Source organism: Empidonax traillii, unplaced genomic scaffold, assembly GCF_003031625.1.
Source record: "Empidonax traillii isolate 1590-97213 ecotype Southwest subspecies unplaced genomic scaffold, ASM303162v1 scaffold194:size798623, whole genome shotgun sequence".
Taxonomy (NCBI): domain Eukaryota; kingdom Metazoa; phylum Chordata; class Aves; order Passeriformes; family Tyrannidae; genus Empidonax; species Empidonax traillii.
The window spans coordinates 484,219-509,189 of NW_020955387.1; the positions used below are offsets into that span (position 1 = coordinate 484,219).

Below are 24,971 nucleotides of genomic sequence, written 5' to 3' on the forward strand. Positions count from 1 at the left end.
TTTTTTTTTTTTTTTTTTTTTTTTTTTTTTTTTTTTTTTTTTTTTTTTTTTTTTTAATTCAAGTTCTGTATCTTGTTTCAGATGCTTTCCTTCCCTTCTTGCTGCCTCTTTCTGCTCTTAAGCTTCAGCCCTGCTGTTCCTTTCCTTGTCAGGTATCACTGCTCTTTCCTCAGTCCCACCTCTGGGACTTCTTGAGCTTGTCATCTTTTTCCAGCTGTGCCCGGCCTCCTCCTCTTTTCCCTGGCTCCGTGTTTCCTTTCCCTCTCCCCGTCCCTGCATCTCAGGTCACCCTGAATTTGCTCTGCTTCACCTTTGTTTACTTCCCCAACAGGTTTTTGATCCAAATCTTGATTTCGGTGTAAATGCTTTTCCTCTTGTAGTTCTTTTGCTCCTCCAACTTGATCTTTGGGGATTTCCTCCTGCCGTGGTACCACAGGGGCCTCTGGAAGCAAAAGGCTTAGTCCTGGTGCTGGTTTGTGCCCCTGGCACAAGTGAGAGCTGTGGTGAGAGAGGAGTTCTGCCTCTCTTCTCGCAGCCTTGCAGTAAATGCACTCAGGCATCCCAGCACGTGCAGCATGATGAATGAGACTGGAATCTTTGGAGATCCTGTCAACTAAATTTGTCAGCTGTGTACGTTTTATTTTAATTTTTGAATTATTATTTTTTTACCCTATTCGTGAGATTTTTATGTGGATACCAAATAGCATTTTCCTTGTATAAATATTACCCACGGTAATATTTAAAGGCATGACATATTAAAACGTGCTCCTAACTGTGTGTTATTTAAAGGTTTAGGATCTTACCATAATTAAAACTACTTTGTCCTAAGCTTTTTTTTTTTCTAGAAATACATTCTTGTTAGAAATAAAATAGGAAGAATTTGACATTTCTCTTTTTAAATCTCAAATATCTTGTTACATCGTGTTTTTTACAAATGCGTCAAGGTATTACGTAGATAAATACAGTTTCCATAATATGAAATAATTTGCAATAATGGAGAATACTACTGGGATCCTGTGAGATTTGTACAATATAAGTTACCTTTTCCAAGGGCCAAAATTGGATCTGTTTTGTTGTTGAACTTGTAACTTAAAGCATAGCTTTAGACAAATAAAAACCCAAAGAAAATAAGTTTTTGTACAAAATGAATATTTCCCTATTTTTAATTCTAACAAGCTATTAAAAAGCAATAAAGTTTTAACCGCTACCTCAAGGAAATTTTATAGCCTTGTTTTCATCCATGATGCTTGAAATAAATGAAAAGAAAGAAAATAGAATAGGTTCTGAATACAAAATGTCGGCAAAAAATTAAAGGCAATTGGATTTTTAGCTACAAATTTTATTTATCTGATATAAAACTTATTATTGGTGACAGGCATAGTTACCTGTGTGTATGATCTGTGTCCATGTGCCGGAGAGTGCATTTTTGTGCAGCAGCGTGTATGTATTAAACTGTTGGCTCTTGAATACTCAGGCTCCAGCTTGAAATGCAAATGTTATTAGTGATGGATTACATTTTTTCTGGAAGAAAAAACAGAATCACAAAAAAGCAGAATGTATTTCCTTACATGCCGCGCACACACACACACACACACACAAAATATCTCCCGAGGCAACAAACAGTTACAGTATTGACTGAAATATCTAATATCTGCTCATTTCTTGGCAGAGCCACCCTTACGAAATTTGTTCTGTTCCAGAACCCACTAAATAGATTCAGAAACACATAACTATTATGAGGGAAGTAATTGCATTACAGATATCCTGCTTGAATTTACTCCTTGCTGCAGACAATTTAAAGACGTTGTGATTAGTAGAAGAAACAATGAAAGGTAATACCAGGAGTTTTTGTATGCTTTGGAAATTCTTCTGAATGACATTAAATATTTTTAATTTCAAATTAAGAAATTTGTTCATGTTAAAAGTAATAAAAAAAGTAAACACACTTGGTTGCACAGGTGAAATATTTCTTTCCAGTGTTGTGAATCCTTTTTGTTTCTCATCAGCATGAAGTGTAACATAGGGATTCACCAATTTGTTTGAGCACATCACAAGGAGGGCTATGCAGAGGGGACTTAGGGATCACTCTGAGCCTTTTCTGTATGAGGGCTTCAGCTTTGGGAAATGAAGGGATATTTTTATTTTTAATTTTGTTTTCCACTCCAGCTGACATGCTGTCTGACCCGGCAATAGCAAGGCCCTGTATGGTTGTGTTCATTCAACCAGAATTGTTACTGCTGGATCCTTAAGTTGGACTTGGAATGAGCTCCCCATGAAAGCCTCTGCATGTTATTAGAATGAAATGGTGCAAACTGTTAGGGGTGAGGAGCTGGCTTTTTGCTGCTGGTGATAGGAGGCTTGATTTTCCCCTGAGATGGTGAATGGGTCTAAATCACCATAATAAAGTGCCTCAGGGTTATTTCACAATCTGTGGTTGCTCTCTGCTGCTCATGAAAATAGCCTTTATTGTTGTTTCCATGTTCTTACAATTTCTCAGGAGTCTGGGAATGCATTTGTCATCTCCCACACTGTTTTCTTCCCTTTATTTAGTTCTGAGGCAAAAGAGGATCTAAACCCCCCCTTAGGCCTTCTTCAGTGGCTGCTGTCACCATTTTTTGCCATTTTTACAGGGTATGTGAAATCCTCCACAGAGTGCTCAGCGTAGGGAGTAGAGAGCCTGGGTCTAGAAGGGAGAGAAGTTATTCTCCCTATAGCCTAGCTGAGAACTGAGGTGTAATCTGATGAAACATCACAGTAATTACAGAGACTGAGAGCAAAAATCCTTTGTATCCGGATGTATGGAATCTTAACTTACCAGTTTATTTGGGAAAAAACCCAACAAACCCAAGATAACTGTGTCAGCAGTACTTTTTTGAGTAGAAGAGACTAATGTTATGACCTAGTAGATTAATTCTATTGTATGTTACTAGTTACAGGGACATTTACAATGTATTTAAGACTAAATCTATTACCTATGTAAGTTGTAAAATAGCAATATCAAGTGGTATTATGTTGTGCACGTGTAACCAAGAGAATTACAATGTACTCTGTGCCCAAAAGGAACACTTATTTCACATCCTATAGACTCTAATGGTGCTGGAAGAACAGATGAGGCTTCTTTTTTTTTTTTTTCTGAGTATATTCGGATTCATGAGACAAAGCCAAAGCTAATATGAAGAAAGAAGTGGATAATGTGTTAGCTGCTCACACACGTTACCTTTCTTAAAACTTTGTGTCTACTCTCACTGTTATTTGGAAAGGGGTGTCTGTGTAAAAGATAGAAGTAGTTTATTTGGCCAGAAACCAGTTTGTTGGCAGGCTCACTGGGAGGCTAGTATCTCTGTGGAATCAGTGTTTCACAAAGTGATTTCTGCCCTGCTCTCACATTGCCATTCCTGCTGCCACAGCTCACCCAGGTAGCAGCCACAGAGCTGAGACAGCGTGGGAGACTCTCCAAAGATCCAGGGTGAGCACTCAGACTGATGGGACATGTGAAAACTGTGCCCCTCATCTAGATATATGTGCTAGGCATACTGAAGTGCTTCAGGCATGCTAGCATGAGGTGTATTTTTGTGCTGCTAGACTTTGAATGGAGGTAGAATTTGTGGCTGTGGTGGTATGGGAGTTATGACAGTGCAGAGTATGTAGTAGGGAAGAGATAAACTATTTAAGCTACATAATTTTTCCTTAACTTTGTGTAGTCTAGCACAATGGAAAATATACATATCACATTTTCAAAAAAAAAAGGACATTTGTTTGAAACTTTGAAGGAAAGGTTGCTCTATTTCCTGAATAAAGAAAACTTTGTAATAATGTAATGGCCATATGGATATCTTACCCATTCTTAAGGGAAGTATTTTCATAATTTATACAAAAGTTACAAATTTCGAAAAATTTGGAGTTGTCTGTTTACTTAACTAAGATTCATTACTCTGAGGAAAATTTGCCTGTGTTTGAGGCAGTATAGAAAGAATCTGTGATTCACCTATTAGGCAAACTGAATGGTATTTCTGAAAATAATTTAAAGAGGAGGAGGAGAGGGTGGCCTTTCTGAAGCAGCCTAATGTTAACTGCAAAGGTCTCATAAGTGATGTAACTTATCAGGATTTGTCAAAGCTGTGGTGACTTAATAGTGACGAACATAAGCGATGAAATGCACTTTCTGTTGGTTGACATTTTAAATTATTTGATATTACTTCTAGTGTTAGTTTTAAATGAGCCTTCCTTGAGAATGTGGTGCCAATATCTTGCTTCACTTTGTTTCACTGCACCTTCAGCCATTTTTAGTTTTAGCTCCCACTCTCCGGTCCTATTTTCTTGAAGTTTTTTTTTTGTTGTTGTTGTTAGATGGCTAAGTGCTGTCAGGATTGTGAAACAGAGGCAGTGAGATGTCCCTTGTTGTGCCTCAGAGATTATTTGAAGTAGAGTAATTGGGGGGGATGGGGGAGGGCAGCGAGGGGGGAGAAACCAGAGATAATATCCTGAAATGTATTTTAAAAACAGCCTGAAAGGATGGGCCATAACCTTGATATCTTCTGTGCTTACTTTGGAAGGGTTCTGGAAAGTTCATATAGTTAAGCTGCAGATGACTGTCCATGTGAGATTCCCCTTCTGCCACACTACAAGTTTTTCCTTTCTCTGCAACTAATTAACTCTATAGCTGGTTCTATACATGGTAGTGTTGAGAGCCTGCAGAGTTAAAACCCAGTTAGTAACCATGGCAGCTCACAATGATCCCGGCTGTCTGGCAGCCTTTCACCAATTCAGCACATTTTTTAAGCTGTAGGATTGGGCTCCTGAGTCTGTGTTAGCAGTTTGATTGTCCCTGCAGCTCCATTCCTGGTGCAGTAGGACAGCTTAGAGTGCATTTCCTACTGGATTTAGACATTTTTTTCTGTGTGGAGTCTGAACCTTCATACCTAGTTTATATAGACTTAAAAAAAACACTCCCAAAACCACTGAGGGGACAAAACCTAGCCTAAAACATGTTGGATGAGTAGTTGTGGGTTATGGATACCTTGAAGACCAGGAGAAGAACCTTCAGAGTATTGCTTCCTCTATATTACAGCCACTAAACTATGGAGACTCCTACTTCACAGGCTTGGCTCAGTTTGAGCCTAGAGGAACACTCCAGTTAGTATTTAGTGCAAGAGAGAAGAGCAGGGCTCTTGCTTTGACTTCTACACATATGCTTTTAGAGCTTTGGCATGAGGGAATAAGAAATTAGTCTGCAGATTTTGAAAGGAAACTTAAAAATGCGTGTCCTGGTTTACAGCTTGCATTTCATCTGTTGTGTTGCTTAAGCAGCTGGAGAAGGCAACAGCTATTAAATCTAAATGAAAAACCTTTGGTTAAAAATACATGCTTGTTTTCCTTTCTTGTGCCAATTAAAGTTCCTTTTTATGTGTAATGGAAGGGATTGTATCTCTTCCATTTAGCGAAGTGATTTTAGTCCTCACTTCTTTCAAGCTCATTTTGGAAAGCAGAGGGCTGCTCTGGCTTTTAGAAGGCTGTGGCAAAAGGACTGAAAATGCTCAGATAACAATTGCATTTTTGCATAAAGCTGGCAGTAGCATCATAAGGTAATAGGACTGCAGTGCCACAGACTTGGTCTTCTTTAGGTAACCAGAGAAAGCGCAGGTTACTTGTTTCAAATAGGTGCGTGTCAGTAGAAGTACCATCATCCCTGTGTGGGGGCAAGAGGTTACACTTTAAAATGAAGGAGTTGCTGTACCACTGGTGTATCTTGTCCAGTGCCCTTTTTCCAGCACTCAGCAGTAATGGATAGTTGAGAAGAACAGGCAGCAGACTCCTGAATTAACCCATCACTGGAGTGTTTTTTTGTTACGTCTCGAAATGGGAGTGTAAAACTCCCAACATTTTTGTTGGTTTCTATATAATGCTGTATATAACCTGCCAGATCTGGGCTTGATGCTTTGACTATTGAAGAAATACTATTAATATCTCTTCCAGTGCCCATCTTCCTCTATATTATAAGCTGTAATTGCATTGTTTGAGTAGATACACATAATTTTTTCCATTTATTTGTATAAAAATTGACTTGTGATCTAATCTCGCTGATTCCTTGCTTGCTCTCTTTTGCTCAGGAAAAATCATTGTGAATTGTTGAGAAAAGAAAGTCCAACCTCCTCTGCCTTATTTAAATTGCCTGTTTTCTTTGTTAAATTAGCTCTTCCAGCTAAGTTGTCACTTAGAATTTCAATGTGACAGAGGAGGTGGCTGAATGGCATTTAGTTTTATTACCTTGAAAAACTGTAGGAGAACCAAAACTATAGGGTGGTTATGCTCCATAGGGTGCAGGAGGACAGGGTAACATTACACCTGCCTTTTTAATCACATCATGTGTGAATCACTGAGTTGATGTTGCCCACAGCCTACCTCTTAGTAATGTAAACTTCTGAAATCTGTAATTTGGGTAATCATTTGTTTTTCTGAACCATGAGAGGGAAAAAAACCCAAACAAGTTAGATGTGTATTATAGTTTGCAGATACTATTTTACAAGTCTGCTCAGAAGAGCTCCATTTTTATTATTGAAGGGAAAAGTGTTATAGAAAGGAACAAATTGCATTAGTGATACATTTTAAAATGCAATAATATGTTAGCATTAGTTTTCCTGAGAGAGATGACTATTTGTGACTTAGTATGCAATATATGCTGAGAGAAGAAGTGTTCAGATAAAAATAAAAATATTAAAAGTGAACTTACTGAATTGGTGACTTGGTACTTGGCCTGCTAGGAAGTAATCTATGCTACTTGCTGTATTTTTTAACTCCCTTTACCTTTGTTTTCACAAGTAATAACTTACAGAAATTATCTGTGCATCAGATTGAGAATACTCTGTATGTAACCCTAGGGATGAAACACCGTTAATATGCCTCTCCTGCTGTCCTTGGGGAGCAGGGAATCAGTATCTCAGCAAAGTGACTAGATAGAGGTACGTGAGGAACAGTTTACAGTTTGTCCTTTGTAAGGAATTTGTCTTTTATATGTGTTTTTTATATATGTTTACCCATCCATATTAAAGAAAAAAATAATTTGCAAATTGACTCCCTTCTCCCTTGAGTTCATCAAACAGTTGTAAATAATAGACTGGGTTTTAGGCTACCAGTGCCTGCTGATTTACATGTTCCTGCTGTTCTGTACCCAGTGTCTAGTTTGCCAGACTTCTGACTCTTGTTTAGGGCATGTTTCCTGTTTAGCAGCCTAATCTATGGACTGACTTGATTTTCAAGGGAGAGAGTTTCCCTTTCCACAGCCAGATCTCTGACTGTAGCTGATGCCCCACCTGATGGATTGTTAATCCCTGCTCTGAAGTGTCCAGTTCATTTTTCATTATTTAGGTTCCCCATTTTCCCTCCTCTTAAGTTTTGGTTGTTATAGGAACACTGAGTTTTGGTGACAAACTCTTTCTTCTCAAGTACAACATATAATGAGGTGAAACTTGCTAGCAAGACCTGTTACTGTGCTACTGTAGACACCTGTAATTGTAAAATTTGTATTTCTCTTTCAGCAGCACAGCCTCCTATCACTGTAGTGCATGCTTACAGGCTGTAAAGGGATGTTATAAGGGTGTTTACAGGACTCTGCTGGAAATTCAGAAAGGCTGTTTTGCAGCCTGTCCCAAGCACCAGCTTCTCTGGAAGCTTTCTTTCATAGTTACTCTAGCTGTGAATTTACAAAAGAACACCTCAACACACCAGGATAAAAACGGAGTGGGTTCCATTGGATAAAAGGTGGATACCACCTTGTACAAATGTTGTGGTGTTTAGAGTCTTTCTTTCCAGTCTCAGACATTTTCAGTAGGTTTTGGCTCTAGTTCAGTGTATGTGTTTCCTTTTAAAAACAAACAGGATTGCTTTTATTTTCTTACCAGGTAGCCTCTATTTTTCTGAGAGTTGAAGGCAGAGCACGGGGTGGGAAAACAGAATACATTTATGTTGAAGGGTTCTTACATGCACTACATGTTGCTAAGATTCCTTTTCCCCCTCATTTCCATTCATTCCTCTCTTCTACCCCACCCCCGGTCTGAGAATTCCTCTGCTTTTTTGCATCTTAACTAAAACCTTCCATGCTTTGATGGCTGTCCAGTTAGCAGAGCTGATTTCTCTCCCTTTAGGGCATCTGAGCACTAAGAGTTGCACAGTGGACTTTTTTTCTGTCCCCAAACAAATATGATACAAAGAAGATTTGATTGTGTACAGGGTTTGGGGCTGGTTCTGATATCTTTGAGTTTTTTGAGCTCTTTGTATCAAAAACCTGCTTTAGAAATAATCATTAGCTTAATACAGTTATACGGTAAAACCTGCATCTTCAAACCTGTACTTCAGTTTTTGAGGCTTATTATTTTGTTGACAGTCTGTACAAAATGGTAATGGTAAAGTGTCTCATGGAGGTTTTACTGCTTGCCTTCCTGAGATTCAGTATTTCAGCAGGATACACATGCAGCATAAAAAGTTATAAAGATAATGCCTTGAGAATATTACACTGGTAAAGGTGACATCACTGCAACAGGCTGAAGTGACATCTGTCTGTGGTCAGATACAGGTGCTTGGTTTTGGTTTGTTGTTTTCTCTGACATCTGGATAGGGCAACTCTGAAGTTACTTCCTCTGAATTAAAAAAGGCATGTCTAATACACTTCTCTGCCATGAAAGTCCTTACAAATATATAAAGCTAGGTTTTCATATGTAAGATGACAGGATGAGAGCTACCAAGCAGTTTTTCTTGCAGTGTTCAACCTTGTTGAATCATTGCTCTTTGCCCCGAAAATCAAAGACTTCTCACCTCCTTCATCCAGGGGCTGGCTGTTGGTACCGCCTGGTTGGAGTTAACAGGTGATCCTTATGGTATCAGTGTTGCTCCTTCTGCTTCAGCCTGGATCAACACAAGCATGCAATTGAGTTCAACATTTTAAAATCTAAGTAAACGCTTCCATGTTTTACAGAACTACAGCATTTAAATGGGATGGCTTATTTCAAGAAAAAGATAAGAAAAAGCTTTCCCAAGTGGCATCCGTGAATCAACTAGATTTCCCAGCTTTGTCTTACAATCCATTTGGTCAGAATTTCTAATGTGATCCAGCAGACACTCGTTCAAACAGTGACTGGGGAATAGAGACGAGAGAGTCCGAGTGTTCTTTTTTAAAATAATTGCATTAAAGCACCCGCTTAATTGGGAAATATTAAATTTATGAAATAAAGCCTACAAAATGGAGTATAAATGAGTGTCAGTTGACTACTGTCTTGCCTTATGCATTCTTAAAAGGATTTGCATATACTAGGGTGGTTTAGATTGATTGTTTTTTGTTTTGTTTTTCTTTGTTTTAAATACACTAAACTGTTCTGGTTTTCATTTATACAAAATAATGTCCTAAGACTATTCATTGTAGAAAAGTGGAGTGTGGAAAATACCTTGGATCGAAATAGTCTTCAGGGCATCTTTGCTATTGGACATCTCATGTTGTTAAAATAAAGAAAGAAGTTTAAATATGTGATATGAGAAGAGATTGGAAGTAAAATTTAGCTATGTCCTCCAGAGGGTACTTTAAAAATTGCTGATGTTTAGAAATGCACTGTGGAGATTCTAATTGTCTCTGGTTTTGTTCAGTTAACTTATTGTGTATGAGATGCATGTGTGTGTGTCAATTAAGAATGCAAGACAAATAGTTATGATAATTCTTGCGATTTAATAGAATTTTCTCCCTTGTTTCAAAAATGTGCCATAAATTTTGAAGAGCTGGTAAAAGTACTTGGCCAAGGATTCTTACTGAATCCACATTTAGTAAAGTTTTTATAATACTTAGTCAAAAAGTGTAATTTGTGGCTAACTGCCACAGTTTTTGAGTGAGTGAAAATAAATATCTGAAGACAAGGACAGAGTTAGGATTTTGTGAGAAGGGAATAATAGTTTGTTTTTCCAGTTTCTCTTGTGCACTTCAGAAATCTGGGTAAATATTTTGAGATGCTGCTGATCTACCAGGAACCCTGAGTAACTAAATGAAAGACAGTCTTATTTTCTGGCCTTAGAAGAATCTTTGTACAGCAAATGACTTTCTTGAAATTTAAACTCTGAGTAGGAAGAACTTCAAAGATAAATTGAAACAAATAACTAGATATATAGGATTTCCTTGAGAATTGCATGTATGTATCCTGTAAATAGATATGTATAAAACAAAATTTGAAAGTATGAAAGGGAATTTCATGTTACTGAAAACTGAAGTATTTTATTTTTCATTGCTGATCAGTAAAACTGTCATACTGAAGACAATTTTACGAGGTACAAGAGAACCTGGGAGAAAAAACCTGTCACGGGATAAAGAGGGAGAAGCTGAAATACTTGTTTTGATTACCTGTGTCTTCAGCCTTTGTTTTCCTAATGACAAATGACTTCCTATTAACTGTAAATAATGTTACTGTTAAGGGGTGCTTGGTTTTGTTTAAGGATTTGTGTAACCGTGTAAATAAACACCAGAGACCAGAGCATGTATTTTGTCCTGTGGGTGTATTTAATAAATAGCCAAGAATGCAGGAAACAGGGAATTGATAGTATAGCCCTGATTTTACTCAAGCTTCCTTTTTGATTTTTTTAATAACTCTTTCCGGTTATCGAATGTTTATTTGTGTGGGCTTGGCCACAGTGAATGTGAGATAAAGCTTATTTAGATGAGGAAGTGAGTGATTTTTTTTAAAAAATGTGTATAAAGTAATAATGATAAACATTATTTTTAAGGATTCAGTGTGTTAAAATTGTTTCTTTATAAGCTTCCTGTAGCTGGTAGAATATCTGGCCTCAGCAGATTAATTAGTAATTACCAAACATGTTTGACCATTCCAGTTACTTCTCTCCCCCCTTTATAGGTGAAGGCTCATTCCCCAGCACTTCAGCTGTTGAGTGGACTCGTGACTCTTGTCACCGTTCACACCCTGTTCAGTACTCCAGAAAAAATGAAGCCCAAAGGAAACAAACTCTTTCCTCGTGCCCTGTAGTCTGTGCCAATTTAAATTTAGTGTTGGCATTGATGGTAGATAATGAAATATGTGTTGAAAATGGCTAGGTCTGAAAATATTTATAAATACAAATTCAGTGAAGTAGTCACTGACTGTGCAAGACCTACATAGTGGGGGGACAAAAAATATATGAAAAGTGGCCAGCAAAATGTAGGATCAGCCAGTTCTCTTTAAAGGACTGAAAATTAAATAGAGACACTTACTGGCACGTATGGTCTTTATCTCCTTAAATATGTGCTTGATACAGCATGCCTGTTTGCTTTCATCACTAGCAGGTGCCCGGATCCACTGAGATGTTGCTCACCTTTCACATCTCTGCATTTACCGTTGCCTGTAGGTTAGTGGGAGTCACCTCAGCACCCGAGAACTCATGTCTTGTACAGAACAGTGCAGACACATCCAAACTAGTCTGTGTAGTACCAGCTCGCGACCACATTGCCACCTCCCCAGCTCTGTGCGGGGTTTCCTATCAGTTGTGGGCTTCACGCTGCTTGCCAGGCCCTTGGATCTAACGTTTGCTGTTTGTTTGCTCTGCATTCACATTCCTCTTTCTGCGGTAGAACATCCTCAACAGGCCTTGTTTCTTCCCAACCTTATATTGGGATTAAAAGGGGTAGCTTCGGCTTTTATGCTTTTCATTGTAGTGTGATGTGTGTTTATCTCTGTTTCCTTTTCAGAAATATCCGTTCCCAGTCCACCTCTCCCATGAATTCTGGGTAGTGGCCATCACAGGCCTTGTCTAGAGTGGTTAAGGACTTTCCTGAAGGAATCTGTTAAGGATATTATTAACAAAGTAGAGCACATCTGTGTTTCGGGTGTGTGGGTTTTCCTAGATAACTTTTATATTTTTCAGTATTCTCCCACGAAGGGGATTACAGAGGGAAAGGAACAGTACATGCACATGTAAGAAGTACTGACATGTTTCTGGCCTTGTTTTTCCTGGGGAATGGGCCAAAAAATTTTACTTCATGGTGAGGCCTGTTAAAATCAGTAGGACTACCTGTGTGTAAAGTGACTCCTCGACCTGAAGTAAAAGTGTTGAGAAAGGTTCCCAGTGAAAACAAAGGAACCAAGTGGTTTATGCTCTGCACTGTCAAACCTAATATTGTAAAGGTAAAAAACCCCTGCACCTGTACTTGAAGCATTTTGTGGTGAAGGACTTTAAATACATCTAGGATATCCTGTAATTTCTAGAAGTTGTCAGAGTATTTGGGAGAAGAAGTGTTTTTTCTTTCCTTAACAATAAAAAATACAGTTCAAGGACAGGATGGATTGCCTGACAGACAACTACTCTGCTTTGCCTGCGGCTTCTTGAGTTCAGTTCTTTTCACAAATAGAAGGATTCTTCCTTCTGCTAAGTGAGATTTCTCCCTATTTTTTTCAAGAGATGTTTGTGTTTAATTAATGAATGGCTTAATTTTCTCTGTTTTGCATTGTGTATACACACATCTTTTAGAGGAGAGAGCTGCTTTCAAGGTAAGCTGTTCTAGGGGAACAAAAGCCAGGTCAAAAATGTCATTTTTCGTGTCTTTCTGAGTTATGTAAGTCAATATTTAAAATTTCAAGGCATAGATCTGCATAACTGGAGACCTAGCAGTTTAAGATCTAAGATTGGAAAAAGCCTACTTGAAATGTAGATGAGTCCTCTTCAACACAAAGGAGTAACACTCAGTGTCTTCAGTGTCTTCCCTCAGCCTACAGCACTCTCAGACCAGGAGTGTATCAAATGTTCTAAAATAAAGTGTTATTCTCTTGATAATTTCTTGATAAATAAGGCTTAGATAAAAAAATAGGTCTTCCTTCCAGGTATAGTATATGCAACTTTCTCCTCTTGATTACTGTTTCAATGTAAAAATGAAAACTAATGTATTCAGTTTTTTAATTAAAAAGTTCTTAAAGGCAATATCCGTAGGGGTCTGTAGCTGCTGAAATCTTGTTTCTGCTCTCTGAGGCAGTCTGTATCGTCATTCAGTGATGCTCTGCAAGGTGAGCAGATTCAGAGGAGTCAATCCTGGAGGTCCAGTACCCCTTTATATCTGGTCAGACTGCACCATTTCTTCATCTTTGATGACCCCTCTCCATCTGCTGTCTGCTTGCTTTCTTTAAGTCTCATCTTCCAGCTTTCCTTTCCCTTCAGCACAACTACATAATTAGTACTTTTCTTTTGCCTCTATCTTATTTATAACAGCAACGAACTGGTAGAGCACACTGGTGCCACGTGGCATGTTGGGAAAAACCATCAAATGCCTCTCTCCTTGGAAGGAGACTTATCCTAACAAAGATCATACTTTCTCATGCAACTCATCTGTGAACAGGAATCCTGCTGAGTGTGCTAAGCAGATACACATCATTTTTTTTCCTATGGACTTGCCCTTAATATGTCCTCTACTGTTTTTATTTTCTTCTCTCAACACAAGCCATTGAGTCTGTGTGGCTATGATATGCATGAAGGTTTGTTTAAAGTTTCATGATGGCTGAATAAACAGTAGGTTGAGAAACTGCGAAGGTAGTTTCAGTATGATGCATTACTTCAAAGGTAACATGCCAATCTCTTATGCAAACATTGAGTAATTAGGGGATTGAGTAATTTGAGGTGAGGATTGTGGTCACCAAATCTCCCATCTGTGATGCTAGGCTGCACCTCTCCTACAAATACCAGTGGCATATCAATCCCTCTCAGGCAGTTGTAGCACTCATGACACATTTTTTAGTCTTGAGAAACACTCTTTGCTGTTCTGGATCAGTGTTGAGCATGATTATTTCTTCTGTTTGCATTCTTTGTACCTCTTTTCTCTTGGATAACACCAAAATATAGAAGGTTGTTTTGCAACATCTCCTTTTGTCTGGTGGTTCCTTTTTGATGGCTATAGAAGACCAGACAGAGCATATGAAGAGCCTAGAAAGTTCTGCCATGAAAAACTTTGCCCAGAAACCTCCACTGTACTAAGAAAAAGCAGTCTGAGGTGTAGAGGACAGCTGCTGCATTTCTGTGTTGCAGCCAGGGAATTTTTGAGACCCGTTGTTTAAGGTTTGGGTCAATTTTCCCGGCTATTAAGACTTTATGAATAGGGTTATCTTTTCTAAATATCAGGTCTTTAGAGTTAAGTCTAATACCTCCAAAGAAACATGTGACCTACATTTTATAAAGGGATTTCCATGGTTCTGGGGCATCTTTAATGGGGATTATTAAAATTGTGGGTTTTTTAATCTTTTCAGTTTCATACTTTTTTTTCCTCCCTAAAAAATTTTCTCTGGATATGAGCTTATCAGCAACATAGTGGAACTCAGAAGACTCTAGCAGACAAAAAGGAATCCACAAGGTGTATGGCCCCATTCCAAACTCACATGAATTAACCTGTACCTCCTGTAATGTTTGCAGGAGGCAAGGTCAGATTTAGATGGAAAATAATTAAATAACAAATTTTGCTTGACAGCTGCAAGGGTTGTTGAGGAACATGACTGTCAGAAGTTCTGAGGGACTGCTTCTGTTGTCAGTCCTGTCTTAAAGTTTTTGGTGCCTAGTACCAGGAAAAACTGGAATAATAATAAATTTTTTCAGGAAGCTGTGGCAGGTGGATGCCAGCAATATTTATGAAGAGACCTCTAGCCCTAAACTGTCAGACTGCAGAAAAAGAGTGTTAAATTCTAATCTCCGATTTACAAGTCTGGCAGTGCACACTGTTCACATGGTGTGTGATTTGAATAATGATGTGTCTATTCCTGATCTCATTAACCCTGATTTAATCCAGGATCTTATTTCATTAATTCCTGCAAGCTTTCATACAACTGGTTACACAAACAAACAAAGCCCTAAAAATCCTGTAACACTGTGACTATCTTTCCAGCTGAATATTTTCAGGATCCCTTTTTTTTTATTATTATTTTTTTTGTTCTAAAGAAGTCTCAGCTTGTGTGAGGATACTCCGTTAAAATACTGATGCATCTTCAAGAGTCAGTTTTCATTTTAAATGCAGTGGTATCACCCAACCCTTGCCCTCCTTATGTAGATTCAGTGGACTTGTCTGTATAACCTTTATAACTCTGTGTTGCAGAGGGCTGAGTAATTGTGTTGGTTTAATAGGGTATTTGAAGAGAGGTCTATCAAAGAACAATAGGAACGTCTGTAATTTGCCCTAACCTTTTTACAACACAGGTCTTCATTCTGTAATGCAGAATTATGTGATTAAAGACTTCTATAGGAATTTTTATACCTTTCCATGACTTGTTAGCTGGTTAGAAAAAAATTGCTGTTTGGGCCATTACCAGGGTTGGGGTTTTTTTAAATGTGGTTGAAATTCAAATTTTGAAATTCTGTGGTGCTGTATTTTTTTCTATTTTGTATGTTTTGTGTAGCACAGTGACTTCCTTTCTGTTTGTGGGTTTATTTCTTTTGTTTCTTTTTTACTCTACAACATCATTTAGAAAAGATAAATCCTTTTGTAAAAAATTCATCCGTATGATTTTAAACAGAGAATGCAAGACACTGGATGAGTCAGTTAATGTTCTCATTAGAAAATCCTGCTGTTAAGGATCATCTGGTTTGTGATAGGATTCTGCATAAAGGATTTGTTACTTTGTCTCTCTAAACCTGTCTGTGTCATAGAGATAGCTTATCTGCTTATCTAACACACTACAGTTTGTAATTCTGCCTCCCATCACTTTTTTTTTTCTTAAGAATCTATGTTGTCTCTTTTTTCTCTGTATTGGTCATCTCTTCAAATTGTGTGGTTGTGAGAAGGAACATATAATGGATTCAAGTAGTTTCTTGTATATGTTATCAACTTAGCTTTATGTGGTAAAATGCGCAGGGCTTTTCATACTGACAGCAGAAGTATTTTTGCTACATGAAATATCCATTTATCACCCTCTAAAACTGTAGTGTGTTACAGCAGGCTTTTTTAATATGGCCAGGTGCCTGTGGAGGAAACAATTAGCGTGCTGAATTCTGGCATATCCCACTGACTGCTTGAAGAAATGAGGAATGACATTGCACTTTCAAGTAAAGCAACAATGCTTCTAATTTCTGGGTTAAAATGGAACCTTTGTGAGAAGAAATTTAATTCTGTTTGAAAGTGCTTGAATAATTTCATTCTACTTGAGCTGGACTTAGGGGAAGCTGCCCAGGAAGCACCTTCTATGCCTCCTTGCCTTAGTACTTACGGATGCAGGAAGGAGCACGAGTGTGTTTCTAAGCACCTGCACAGGAGGGGAGGGGTTGTGTATGCTCGTGTGTGTATTGAGACCACTGGGCAGCTGAAACACATACAGACTTCACTGTTCTGTTGTCAAACACAGGTGAAAGGCAGGAATTCCAGCTGATGAAAGCCTGGCTGGCCATCCATTGTCATAGAGGTTATGGAGGTGGGAGAGGGGAAGGAGGAGGGTGCCAGTTAAAGAGTCAGGTGGCCAAGCATGTTCCCCACGGCAATCCCTGCTGCAGCAGTGCCTTTTGTCCTTTACCCCACTACTCACATTTGTTGCTAAATATGTGCATTAAAAAAAATTCTCATCCCCAGATTAAAACTGGGGATGTGCTCTGCAGGGGTTCATGGGCAGGTGTTAGCAGGCAACTTGATGGCAGTATGAAATAAGGAAGTTGCTTCCAGTTCCTCTGCAGGTTGTGAGACCTGCTGCAGTCATACAATGTGATTCTCTGTGAGGCTTCAGAAATGCAAAGTCCATGTCAGCTCTGTGACATGTTCACTCTAAATGTTACAATCTTTGGGTCATCATCTCTCAAGTTCCTCACATGTGGGTGGTGGGACTTTGTCCCTCTGTTCCAGTGACAAGGTGATGAGTTTGGATTTCCTCACCTCTTTAATAAATTTATAACAAGCTTCTGCTTTTGTACTTCTCACCTTGGGGAACCTGCACATAAAAATCCACAAATGTACTCGCTGTTTTTCAAAGTCTTCTTTAAAGGTGTCTTGTCTCAGTGCTTGCAAAATGCTAAAGTGCTTATGCACCTGGCCTGTGCCAATCACTTCTGCTTCTTCCTGCTTCCTGCCATCTGCTGTGTCTGTTAATCTGTTATGCTTTTGCTTACACCTAGATTGTGAGATCTCAGAAAGAGATACTGTTGTTTTTTTCAGTGGGGTCAGGATGCACTGAGTGGCTTGGAATGGCATCCAGCACCCAGCACTGCATCCTTTTCCTATTTGCTTTTTTTTATTGCTCTAATTATAATTTTCAGCCTTGGTCCTTTAACTGCATTAAGATGTAATGAATTGCCTTTTCTGTTAGTAGTGAAGCTAATCACTGCTGTAACCAAGCACATCTCCAAACCAAACCACAACGAGCAGAGGGTGTATTCTTTTTTCTTCTTGACTTTGAGACAAGTGGTGTTACATGTTTGTTGCCCGTTTTTTAAAATGTGCTCTCCACTTTTGTTACTGTTGTATTCCTTGCTGTTTCTTGTAGCCTCCATCTCCCCCCCCCTCTTCTCTCCCCCCAATTCTTTTAATCTCTTCTTTTTTTTTGGTAATCAAAAATACCCAACAAACTAAATGGTATAGATGAATATGAGCTGTCTCCTTTTGAACTGAAGAACAAAGTCTCAGGCTAAGGGCATGGAAGATGATTTTCTTGACCTGAAGAGGTGCAGAAACGCACACTCATATTCCCAGAAAAGCACAGCTGGAAGATTATGTAAGACTCAACAAATCTGAGAGGTTTTGTTAAATTTTTTATAAGGCATGCACTTATCTCTCTAGAAGTACAAGGCTTTTTACATATGTAAGAGTGTATATCCTATCCAGAAGGCCTTTTATTATCAGAAGTATGTACAAAAAACATACCAAAGCTGTATTAAAAGAGGAAGAACATGGAGATTTTTTCAGAAGAGGAGCTTGAGTTTGCTGTGGCATCCTGGGCATTGGTGTGTAGGAGAGGAACAGAGGCGTTCAGGTGTGGCACAGTGTGGGCTCCTTAGAGCTGTGGTACGGAAGGCATTGTAGCATCTCGGGCTGGGATAAACAGGGAATGTTCAGACATGGATATCACAGAGAAGTTACCAGCAGTTCAAGCAGGAGCAGGTTGCACTTTGCCTTTAGTGGTACAGTAGTTTTGTGGCTAATGTTGAATACACTGAATGTAGGAGTTAATGTAGTGTGTTTTTTTTTTTTTTCATAACAATTGTTAATTTGTCATTTCATTGTAAATTTGTCTGTTGGAAGTTGTTTGCACTAGATCCAAACTATCCATTTTTTTTGTATGAATGTTTTCACAGGCCCCACTATTGTGCCAAATGTTTGAGTATCACCTTTGTATTAAGTAAAGTTTATAAATAAAATGAATATTTAAATACTCTAAGAACAATGCACGTGGCAAATGGGCTGTTGAAGCCTTTACTTATGGCTCTGTAATGAATTTATGACTGTGCAGACTGGGTTCTGGGTGTGTGTTAAATAGCAGAGCAGTGTCCTGTCAGAAAGCTTTGGAGTATTCATAAGGTCCTGCCACCTGAGAAGCAAGGGCAGCGCTACAGGCTCACCTGAGCAGCTGTGCCAACAGTGCTGCTGACTGGCTGTGGATGGCATTCAAGGCTTTAGTTGTGCTGGAAGAGAGCAAACCAGTGCATAGTTTTTTATGTAGCACAGGAAAAAGAAAGGAGGGTAACACGACCTCATCCGTGAGATGCCTCATTCCACTTACTCCTGATGTTACTGCTGGAATAGATGCACTGGTCACATGCAAAATGGTGTGAATAAATGGTTTTCCCTATAAAGCCATAAATCAGACAGAAGTCATGTGAGCCACAGAAATACACTTGGTTTTGAAGGCCAGATACAGAAACCAAAGAATTCTTTGAGAAAGGTTTAGGAGGCTGTGGTTTAGAAATTACCCCAGAATTAGGCAGTACTAGCGCAAACCAGGAGGCTCATAAACTGTAATCCTGTCTCTTTTTTTTTAATGTCACATGCCTGACAGACAGCTGGGAACATGTTTCCTATAAACTTGGGATAAGCTGATAGTGAAAAAGGAGAGAGGATGTGGAATGCTGCAGCAGTGAAACACGAGCATAACTTTTGTCATAAGCTCAGATGATGGGTGCAGTAGCAGTATGGGATCTGTGCAGCTGTTAGCAGCTGGGGGTCACTGCTGGGGGGGGGCACACTTTCCAAGCCATCCTCCCCACCCTGCTTGCTGACAGGGCCCCTGGTAAGTGTCTCCTGTCATGACCAGCTAATGGAGAGATCTCAGTCTTGATCGTGGTGCTTGAAGTTCTCATGTTCTCCCTCTGTATCTTGGACCTGTTGTTGCCTTAGAGGGAAGTCAAATACTAGTGATGCAGAAGCCAGGAAGATAAAAGCTAAGTGGTTTCTTAATTGCCCCTGAAATGTTGTTGTTTTGCTCATATAAAGCTCATGCTATGAAAATATACTGGATTTTAGTGCTGCCATCATCTTTCTGGTTGAAAATAGTTTTCATATTGATGCTATTTCAGTTGATGGAAAGGTTTGTTCCAACCTTGCTGCAGGATATGTTGTTTATTTATATTAGAACTACAAGTTCTTGACAATATCGGCGTTGCATTTGTAACTGAGCACATTTATAATTATTCACTACCTCTTAACTAGTTTCAGTGAAAATGTCACAGGAAATTACTCAGGAGGACTAAATATTGCAGTGATGTACTCTGCAACAGAGTTTGAGGTTTTAATATAACTGGATAATTGAACTTATATATTGTTTAAAGTTGCAGACATTTATTTCAGGAAATCGTGGTGGCAGATGTCTCTTGAAATGTAAAGTATGTATTTTTGAGAAAAGAGATTGAAGGAAAAGCATTCTTTATCTCAGAGGGGTAAAGCGCAGTAGCTGTTTTTCCCTTTGCATGGAAGCCTCAGATAAATCACCTTATAGTCTGATAGTGATTTTTCTCATCATTTTTCATGGCCCCCAACAGCTTTGGGAATGAACTGTTGGCTTTAGAATTTTATACCTGCAGCAGCACAAAATAGCATTTTGTTGCATTTATAGTTGTGGAAAACGTTGCAGGAATTTCCTCAAATGTTTTCAGCTGTTTCCTGTAAAGGTCAGAACTGCCAGAGTAAAAAAAAAACTTTGGTGTAGTGAAAATGACAGAAGTTTTTGTACTTTCCTAACTGTAACTTTTGTTGCTGACCTAATTCAAGCATTAGCTATAACTTCAAGGAAGCTTTTTGACAGATGAGTGGGAACTTCAACATATAGACACACAAACAGAATAGGCTTTTTCCTTGGAAGGTAATACATGATGAAATTCTGAAAACAAAGCTAGGTCTTGCAAACAACAGTAGAGAAATTACATGTTTTCTCTTTGAAAGCTGTTAACTGCTCTTTTTGTCTCTCTCCAGCTTGGCAAGGAATGTGTCATGTGAATGAGTAACAGTTTTTGATGTACAGAAGATAAAATGCTCAGTTTCTAGATTTTATAGGTTGAAATAGCCATTTAATAGGCTACAGGTACACTTGAATATATTGTATTTTCCTGTGTGGTGGACTTTCATCACACTGCATAATTTGTTGTTATTTAATATTTTGTCACGTTGTAAAGTTCACAAGCTTATGGAAAATGTTTTGCAAATTTCCTGTGGCTTATACTGATGTAGGATTGGATTAGAGAAGATTGAAATAAAAACAGCTCAAGGATTGTCTAGAATTTTGTATTTCTTTGAAGAAACTGTGTTTCAAAGTTTGCTAGAAGAAAATAATCTTTTCACGGTGATTTGGCTGTTGGTATCTATGCAGTATGGTTGAATCCTAGTTACAAAAAATATATATATTTTTAGGTATTAAAAGGATGTATAAATTGTAAGGGCCTTCAAAGGACTCTATGTCCCCATAATATCTTTGAAATCATAACATTTTGTGAAATCAAGCTTAGTTTATTTTTAAAGTTCACAATGACTTTTTTTCAGTATATCTCCAATCGAGGATGCCTCTTCCAAGTAAGAACTGCTTATTGTATTGGAATCACACTGAAACCCATATACACAGGAGGTGGAAGATGTCTTAAAATTTCTGGCATCAAGAAGGCCTGGTTTAGATTTAGTGGTTGAAATGTGAGGTTATTTACTTAAGGGTTGGGTTCCTGAGGCATAGCCTCTTGAAAATGATCTGCAGTTACCTTTGTGCTGGCTAGGAAAAAAATGCAGCATTTTGATCCTTGAAATTTATACTGGGCATTGTCCCAAAACCAAGTATCGAAGAGGAGGTTTAGAGGTGTTTTTGATGCTGGTAGCACTGTGAAAGCCCCAACTCTTCGCAGGTAGGTTGTGTGAGTGAGACAGCTGCTCATTCTGCAGAAACATCTCAGTACTGGAGAAGGGGTGAGGGAAAGAGCCAAGCCCTGCACTCAGGATCCCTTTGAGCTCCTTCTCCTGAGGCTCTCTATGTGGCTCTCCATAGACATTTGTCTTGTGAACTTGGTTCTGTAAAGGGCTCTCTAGGTTGCTGAGTCTGGTCCAGACAGTGTCAGGGATTCTTAGTGAAGGTGCTCACGCTATCCCTCCGAGGAGATTCAGCACAGCTCAGGTGTCCTGCAGTACCAGTTCAGCCCCCCCTTGTTCTATTCAGGGGCAGATTGGCCCACAGTGAGTGGTGGTTGTGTCTGATTAGGGTGTGAATATATTTGCTGTAGTCGAAATACCACCAGAAAACAATGCAAAAGACCTAGTCAGGAGGTGCACTGAAGTCCTTGCTGAGCAGACAGCTAGCTGTAGGTTGAGCTTTTCCCAGTATTTTAGAGAAGTATAATGCATTAAAATTTCATAGCTTTCTTGTTTCTCCTCTCTTTTCATACACAAGCTCCTTTCTCAAGAAGCAGTAGTCTCTGAACTTGCAACCGCACTATTAGTTTCTATTCATTCTCCTTTAGCATTTAAATTCAGCTGTTCTTGAACTACGTATGGCAGACAGAGGACTTCCATCCTAACTGAATGTTTGCTTTCTACTTACTTGTGTACATGGAATTTCTTCTTTAAAAGTAGTAATACCTGGAAACTTCAGCTTGAAATCAGAACCAGAAATAGATTTTGTCATATACTGGGAAAGTTCCCACAAACCACCTTTGTTATGCATGGGTTTGCAACCTCATTTGCCTACTCTTTCCTTGTGTGGTAGGCTTTGACTCCTTGCAGATCTGAAATGAGTGGATTATGCAGAGAGACTTGTATAACCATTACTGATGCAGCACCAAGCTTTTAGGGCCATTATGGTTGCATCATTTACTGAATATGCAAGGTAGTAATTTTTAGTGTATTTTTTACAGTAAGGTGAGCTGACTTGGTGTATCTATTTGACCAGACTTGTTTGTGTTTGTTTTCACTTCATTCTTCAAGCAGAAATGAAGTTTTTCAGTACAGCATTATGGTATTATTTTAGAGTAATAATCTTTTTTTTACAGCAAGTAAGAGTGGGGATAGATACAAAGGGCTATGTCAATATTTCTAAATTTTATCAGCGCTAGGGTCCCTTTCTTTGTCCTGAGGATAGGGGTGCCTGGCTCTATGTGGGCCACAGCTGAAGAAAAGTCCTAAAATCCGAAGTTCCCCAAGGGTGAGCAGTACAGAAGACAGCAAAGAGGAGAAGCAAGATACTAGAGAGAGGAGAGAGGCTGTAATATCGGCACCAGTGTTTGCTGCAGGCTGCAGTGGTGAGGCTGCTGAAGGCGTGGGGCATTTGTTTGGGTTTGTTTGTAAGTTTTCAAGTCTTGTGCTGTAGAGTAAGACCAGGAATTGAAAAGATGTGCAAGGGTCTTAAACTGACATAACTTACTGCAGAATGTGTGCTAAGATATGGGCTTCCCATAGGGTATTGCTAAGTATGAGTATGTTTCTGGTACTATTTTAGGCTTAGTAGGACTGGATTGACTTTTGCCTGATTTATGTTTCACTATTTGGACAATTCTCCACTTTTACTTTCAATTCTCTCCTGATCTGTAATTTCAAGCTGCTGGGGTTGATCATGTCATGTTACTCTGGGCAGCAGCTATGAAAAATTATGACCCTTCTCATGAGCATCAAAGGAAACAGTAATGAAAAGTATCTCAAACAAGTACTAGAAAAGCAGAAAATAAAGCTTAGACTTGGTGACTGCAAGGTGCTGTATCTTCTGTATGAATTTCGGCTGAGTGGACACTCAGCATGTGTGACTCTCTTCTTTCCACAAATAGTGGATGAGGAAAGGAAGTGTAAGACTTCCCACCCTACAAACAAATGCCAGTATTTGGGAACTGTTTTGTATTCCCATTGCTTTTTTCAGGAGCCAAACAAGGCTTCCTCAAAAAGCTGTCAGCAGCAGCAAAGGCACCAGTGTCATTCATCTGGAGACTAAAAGGTACAGCACTGTTTTCTGTTACAGCAGACATTTTTTTCTGTCAGTTTTGAAGTTGCAAAAGGATTTTTTAAATGAAAAAAAATTGTACTGTTGTTTCAGAATGTGTGACTTGAGGATTTAATTACATTCTGACATAAAGAATGAAAAATAACACAGTAATGACACACAGGAAGCAAGTTCTGGCAAGATGGGGTCTTCCGTAGGGTGTTGTCTTGTGGTCTGTTCACACTAGAGTGCTGTTTGAGTCACAAACTCTGTTTAAACTGTAGATAATATTTTAATACACAGTGAGTTTGTCACCTAGCTGCAAAAGAAATTTAAAGCTTCAATATGACAAGCTTTGGGTGAACTCATTTATTATACATTTTATTTTTTAAGGCTACGAAAAAGAACTTGTGGAATAATGTATGTGTTATGTCTGGTACCTTTTTTTGTAGAAAGTGATATATTCTTCTAAATGTGTATAGTATTCTTAAATTCTCTTTTAATTCTCTTAAATTCACTTTTCTACAAGAACTATGTGCAGTATTTCTTCTAACAGCAGCATCTGTCACGCAGACACCACACCCCTTTCATACATATATCCCCATTTGTTATTTCAGTTATTATGGTTACTGTGATGAGTTGGATTTTAGATACTGTTTTACCTTCTTGATGTCACTAGATAAAAGATTTATTGTACCCTCAGTAGGGGCTGCAGGTTATAAAACTTTTATCTCTGCTAATGGAACTCAGAAAATGCTTTGTGCAGATACAGAAGGCTGTTACTAATGTTGTGTAGCTAATAGTTCAGCTTTGAAATACCAGTTGGACCGGAGAAATAAGATGTTTTAAAAAAAAAAAAAAGAATTTCAGGTTTATGGTGCATTTTATAGAGAATAACTTGGAAATTCTTGCTTTGCTTGATGCTGTTCACAGATGACAGCTTTGGAAACTTCATATAGAAATGTGCTTTCTATGATTGAGTGCCCATGTCTGATATACTGAAAACCTAAATAAGATCTACAGTATTTCCTGCTTCTGTACAGTGCTGTGGGAAGGTGGAGGTTGATACTGCACTGGGATGTAGAAGAGGGCAGTGAATGTAGGAGAGCTGAAAGAGAGGAGGAGAGGTAGAGTTTTTTTATGAGGCAAAGAGTTTGTCCAAAGCCATCACCTATCCCTGATGCCTGTTCAGTGTAGATCCCATTAGATTTGCAGATGACATCAAACTGGGAGAGCAGTGAACATGCTTGAAGGCAGGGCTGCTGTTCACAGGGCCCCAGATAGGAACATTAGGAAGTCCAGCAAGGGCAAATACCTGTTCTTGTCCTGGAAAAGAGGAATTGCTGTCATGCAGAGTGGGACCTGATAGGTTTGGGATCAACTCTGCTGAAAAGGACCCTTGGGTCCTGGTGGGCAGCAAGCTAAACGTAGGCCAGTCTTGTACCCTGGCATCAAATGTAGCCTGGGCTGCATTAATAGCCTGCAGACTGAGGAAAGTGATAATTCTCCTTTACCTGGCACTCATTAGTCCACATCCAGAATACAGCATCCCATTTTGCGGATGGGATGAGGATTTTACGTAAAGGAAAAATATTGATAAACTGAAGCAAGCTCTGTGCCTGAGGAAGCTGAAGCACA

General features: G+C 38.9%; 1 protein-coding gene across 7 annotated transcripts in view; it reads left to right on the forward strand.

Moving 5' to 3' along the window:
- The window catches only part of SH3KBP1 (SH3 domain containing kinase binding protein 1), a 216,311-nt gene that overhangs the window by 50,677 nt on the left and 140,663 nt on the right, over positions 1-24,971 (forward strand). Inside the window, exon 1 of one of the 7 annotated variants that reach the window (XM_027886745.1) lies at positions 3,449-3,466. The exons of the other annotated variants lie outside the window; for them this stretch is intronic. The gene's annotated coding sequence lies outside the window, so the exon portion shown is untranslated. Of the gene's footprint in view, positions 1-3,448; positions 3,467-24,971 lie in introns of those variants that run through there. 7 annotated transcript variants of the gene reach the window in all.